The sequence below is a fragment of the Aptenodytes forsteri genome, unplaced genomic scaffold (genome assembly GCF_000699145.1).
Source record: "Aptenodytes forsteri isolate BGI_AS27 unplaced genomic scaffold, ASM69914v1 Scaffold114, whole genome shotgun sequence".
Taxonomy (NCBI): Eukaryota; Metazoa; Chordata; class Aves; order Sphenisciformes; family Spheniscidae; genus Aptenodytes; species Aptenodytes forsteri.
Window position 1 is genome coordinate 3,929,960 of NW_008795364.1, and position 5,857 is coordinate 3,935,816.

The window sequence follows — 5,857 nt, forward strand, 5'->3', positions numbered from 1 at the left end:
AAGATACCACAGTCCCATAAAGCTCGTTTGCATGCCATAAGCAACACAACTGATCTTAAGGGTTGGAAAATCAGCAGAAATACTGTTGTCTCGTGAGGGAGCTACAGCAGTTCTGGTGCAAGTGAGCGTGGGGTGGAAGGGAGGTCTGGCATCACGCAGGAGTGGCCTGGCCTGGCAGAAAACCGAGCAAGTCTTTCACAGTGCTAAAAGCTTCTTTACTCAGCTGTGACACTTCAGCCCTTTGTCTCTTTCAACATTTGGCATGAAAACAGAAGTCTGATATTTTAAAATACGTAAACCTAGGCTTGCTTGACTTGCATTAGCAGCACAGACGATACAGGCCAGTGGCCGCACGAGAGAGGCAGCACTGTATTTACAGAACCACCACAGAGTTGCCGAGATCCCATTAAATCTCATTTTGAGCAATATGAGATAAAGCTCATAGTAAAGGATCTTCTGGAAGGAGCTGGTGGTGGGAGGAAATAAAGCTGGTTCCTTAGTACCCAGCCTCTCTTGGAGTAAAACAATTCCACCATTATTTTGACTCATGATACCAGCAGAGCTATCTTTAGCCCTGAAACAAGAGCCTTGAGCGACTGTGGGTACTGAGGATGTCGTGATACAATTATTGCAAGATGAGAGGTATTTAAGCTAGTATTCACGTTCCGGTTTGTACTTTAACATTCCACCCATCTACATCCTCTCTTCATTTTCAGGTGGGCAAGCCCTAAAATGATTCGGTTTGCTGGTACCTCTGTCCTGCAGTCCCTCCTCAGAGTGCCTACTACTTGCTTGCTTTCCAATGAGAGGCGCGAGCAGAAGCTGTAGATCCTTCTCTGGTCCTCAGCTGTGCTATAGTTAAGGGTATTACTTTTAAATCTTTACCAAAATAGCCCTCCGCTGCAACATCTGCCTCCCATGGAGTTCTCCAGTCTCCCCTGGGAGTCATGATTTGATCCCTGTCACAGGAAAGGTAGTGACCTAGGTGAACCATTTGCACTAACCCGTATGGCAGTTCTGGTAGCAATCCCCGCAGGTAACCAGCCTTACCAGTGGTTTTGCCATAATGCTAGGCAGCATGTTACTGGGAGAGTATTCATCAAAATCCTTACTGACATTTGTGTAGTGGCAGCAAGATGGGGGATCTGTAACCATCGGTGACACAGTTGCTAGCCATGGCTAAATAACTAAATAAAAGATGCAATGCGGTAAGCACTTTATTCTTGCCCTTTTATTCAGAGTCTTGGTTTTGTTCAAATCTTGTCTGATTGCTTTTTGAAAGCTTCGTAATGGAGACAGCCACCTAATGGGGATGGGGAGCAAACCACTGACAGTCCCGTGAAGAGATTTCTCCCGCACAGGTGCGCACGCGCTGCCTGGACATCAGGGACCTCTCTCTTGTTTTACTTTCTGCCACTGCAATCACATTTATGGATTTTTCCTGGCCTGCCAGGCTTTCACTATCTGCAAAGGAGTGATCTAAATTTAATTTGTGTGCAGCTAGAGTTTCTTTTTCTGCAGTTTTGAAGAAACATTATCTTTACTGAGTAACTTAAAAAGGCTTATATTTTGCCAGCTTCTGCCGGGATATGTTTTTTTACAGTCGTTACTAAAGGAAACTGATATAAAAGGATTCAAAGAACAAGTATTGGTGTGAACCCAAATGTCTGTGTTAATAAAACCAGGGGGAAAAAAGAAACTTGAGGAGTTACGACATACATTCACTCAGGCTTTCAGGAATGAATTTGTTGGGTTTTGGTTTCTAAACTTATAAATTAAATTACATTGTTTTGTCAAAAAAATTCATTAAAGGAGATACTTTTCAGCATGAACGTTCATTGGATTACAACATTCACGTAGCAGTTGGCAGTCCTATCTGTTTATTTCCCCCAAAAGCATGTCAGTTATATGAGCAGGCCTAATGTCACTGTTTTTCAGGATTGCTTTATATACAGATACAGATCAAGAATAAAATGTGAAGGTAATTCTGACTTACGCAGCTAAGCATAATTTGCATTTCTATGCCATCTTTCAGCTAGAGAGATCCCAAAGCACTTTCATTAAAAAAAAGGAAAATTATATGTAGAACTATTTCACCAACGCTGAAATGCAGCAGCTGTTTAACAGCAGCGAAAAATACTAAGAATCTCTCATACAATTATAATGGAAGTATGAATTGGGATAGGCAGAAAGTTATTATGCAAATTGTATGGCCATGATGCTGGGGCTAGTGGATGTATTCCTGCAAAAGGTACCACACGATTGTAGGTAGTCAGGGCTTTCCTTCATAATAATACAGCTATCTCCTCCAAGTGTTACAAAAGAACTGCATTAGGAAAGAAATTTGATACTGCTCCATTTGGAATAACACCAGTGTTACAGTAGGCATGAATTTTGGCAGCTATTGCTGTTGATGTTAATCCTTATATTGTGGAAAAAAAATTGTCTTTTCTGTCAGAATAAATAAAAAAGTAACTCATTCCAGAATAAGTGTGTCCACTCAAAGAGCTGTTCTACTATATCCAGAGAGGTTTGTTGATGAAGATGGAAGAGCAAAAACCTTTCCATTAGAAAATCTACAGAAAGAAAGTGTTTCTTGCTGAGTGAACACTTTGCAATGCCTCCCATCCATCTAATAAGCAGGTTCAATATGACTTAATCGGATGTTCCTTCCTTTAGTGAGGATTTTATCAGGTTTGTCCTGACCTCAATGCATAGAAATTATTTATATTCAAACCTATGATTAGGTTTAAAGCATTAACGAAAAAGTTTTCAATGCTGTGTTAAATTGCAGAGATATCAGATGCTCAGCTGAAAAATGGAGGCATCTTTCCACGGGTGAACCATTTTGATTTTAATCTTAGGGGAGCCTAGAAGACTGCTCGGAATATTACCTATAAACAAACATCACATGCTGAAACACTAATGTTTCCTTGAAATATTTTCTAACAGAAATTATGTGTCTTTTAATAATATCTCCACTGAAAAGAGATATCCATGGCTTCTTGTGCTGTGCAGGAATTAATAAGATCTGAATTTTGCGACAAAGATCCCTTTGACTGACACAGCAATGCTGAATGGTACCTTGTATAGGTATGATGGGGCAATGAACCGGTTGTGAAAACTGCTGGAAACCTTCAACATATATTGAAAATCATCCTGGAAATAAAACAAAGGTGAAAGTTATAATGAATAAACATCACGTTAGATTTGGATAATTAAAAGAAGCTTAAGTCAGATGCTTGAGAGTTTTTACTCCACTGCCAGGACATTAAGCCGGCAGCAGAAAGGAGATCCTCTCCTCCTGTGGAGACTTGGACTTTTCATCTTTTGGACTGTTTCAGAGTCAGAGAACAAGGGATGGAAGAAGGACAGGGCGCTGTACTTGCAAGAGGAGGAACTTGTTGGAGACAAACTAGTCAACAAATGAAGAGTTGAGTCAAGAAAAGTATTTCTAAGGGAACAAAAAAGGAAAAGCAACAAAAAAGAAAGATGCAGCCACTGACATGGCAGCCGAGTCAGTTTATTTGTCCTGTGTCTACCACTAACAAGAAAACAGGAAGGAAAAATCAGGACTGAAAGACTGAACCATCAGTGCCAATAGTTTAAATAAAAATAATTAAGAAAAAGAATACAATCTTTACTTCCAATTTGTAAACTTACATTATCTAGCACAGGTTTTGCTGAAACGTGAGGGATGTGGAACCAAACTGGTGAATTATTACAAAGTTGCTTCATAAAGTAGAAATGTTCTGTTTCTGAAGGATTTTCTGAATCCTCCTCTCCTTCCCCCTCCTCCCTCAAATATTAATATGTACATATACTGTCAACAGAGTTGACATGTCTTGCCCGACATTTCCCCTTCTTATTGCCCTGCACTGTGCTATGCACACTGTCCTATGCCGTCTTGCAATGACGGCATCAGAACGTTGTAATGCTCTTCTGAGGTGGTTTTCTTTCTCTTGTCACTTAAATGCATTTTTATTTAACAGTATTTTTATTCTCTTTAGATCCTCTGTCAGGTGATGACAGTGTAAGGTGGAGACATGTTTAGACCACAGAAGGAGCCATGATGCTGCTGAGGGTAGAAAAGGGTTCATCTCATCTTTCTCTTGAGATCTTCCCATGCTTATGGCAATTTACCAGTTGGAATCACTGGGCAAAACTTCTGGCAGGTTTGCAGAAGTCCTTTCCCCAAACCAAAATTAAAGTGATGTAGACTGGCTGGAGCATGCAGAAAGATCAGAAAGATCCTCCTTACATCACTGGAAGGAAATTTGTATCCTGCGAATTTCATCAGGAGGAAAGGCGGTGAGTCCCAAGCACACAGAGAAATTAATTTATTTTTCTCATCTTTCAAAAGTCAGTGATACAGAAGGACATGTTTTCTCTAAAAAACAAACATCGAAAGGCATTTGATGAAGGATTGCTGCTGCTCAGAAGGCATGGCTGCATAATGACATACAGCAAAGTGCTGGGTACCACATCTCGATCAGGGCAAGTTAAAAAAAAAAGGATGATTAATGTCATACGTATCCCTTATATGTATTCCAAATAATTATAAAGAAATGTTTTTATGATATTTTCATAAGAAAGCTTGATAGCTTTGGCAATATTCTAACACATTGCTGAAGAGACAGAAACAACTATTTCTTTGTTTACCTGAATTTCCCTTAAGTGTAGTCCAAGTTACAGCACACAAGAAATCTGTCTAAAAATTAAATCACTGTAAAAACAAACATGACTGATAAAGAGAATTCTGCCTGAAATGAACAAATCCATTTACACACCTTCATTTTTTGTAAGAACAATAATCCCCATAGGTATTTTCTCCAAAATATTTGGCATGCTTTCAGCCACACCTGAACTCAGTTGACTGGGTGCAGATATATTTCAAACTCAGTGGCCTGACTCCTTTACAAGTTCCAACGTATGAACTCTTCTAACAGCTGCAGCACAGAAAACATCTGTCTTAAACCCTGATAGATGGGACCACTTGAAGACATGGCAAAGTCACTGGGTGTCTTTAGGTGAAGCTTGGAGGTTCGGGGAGCATTCCTTTCTTGTTCACTGGTGTGAAGCCATGCAGAGAGAAATTTGCTGGGCTAGACGGGATTTTTTTACCCTGGCAGCTCATGAAAGAGTAAGGCATGTGTCACTCAAATTATTAATATATAGTGAAAATAATTGTAAGCCTATTTAAATGTAAGGGGTTTTTATACTGTGTGTAAGAGCATTGTGTTAAAACTCTTAGCAATTAAAAAAAAAAATCCAAACCAGAAATAAGAAAATGTTGGTAGTTCTACCTCACTGTAATCCCTTCTCCTGCTGAAAGCACAACAGATGTTTGATTCCCATGTTTACAGTCTTGGAGGCAGGCGTAAAAAAATTGTGCTAACAGGAAGGCAACCATAAGTATTCTCTGTTTAGATATTTAAGTATTCTCACCATCATAGATGAGAAAAATGAAATGGGAAAATAGACTGGGCTGTAAACATTTGTCCATTGAGGTTGCCCTGCATGGAGCAATGCAGAGGATCGATGTTAGGCTGTATCATGGTTTAACCCCAGCCGGCAACTAAGCACCACACAGCTGCTCACTCACTCCCCGCCGGTGGGATGGGGGAGAGAATCGGAAGAGTAAAAGTGAGAAAACTCATGGGTTAAGTTTAATAGGTAAAGCAAAAGCCGCGCACGCAAGCAAAGCAGAACAAGGAATTCATTCACTACTTCCCATGGGCAGGCAGGTGTTCAGCCATCTCCAGGAAAGCAGGGCTCCATCATGCGTAATGGTTACTTGGGAAGACAAATGCCCGAACTCCGAACGTCCCCCCCTTCCTTCTTCTTCCCCCAGCTT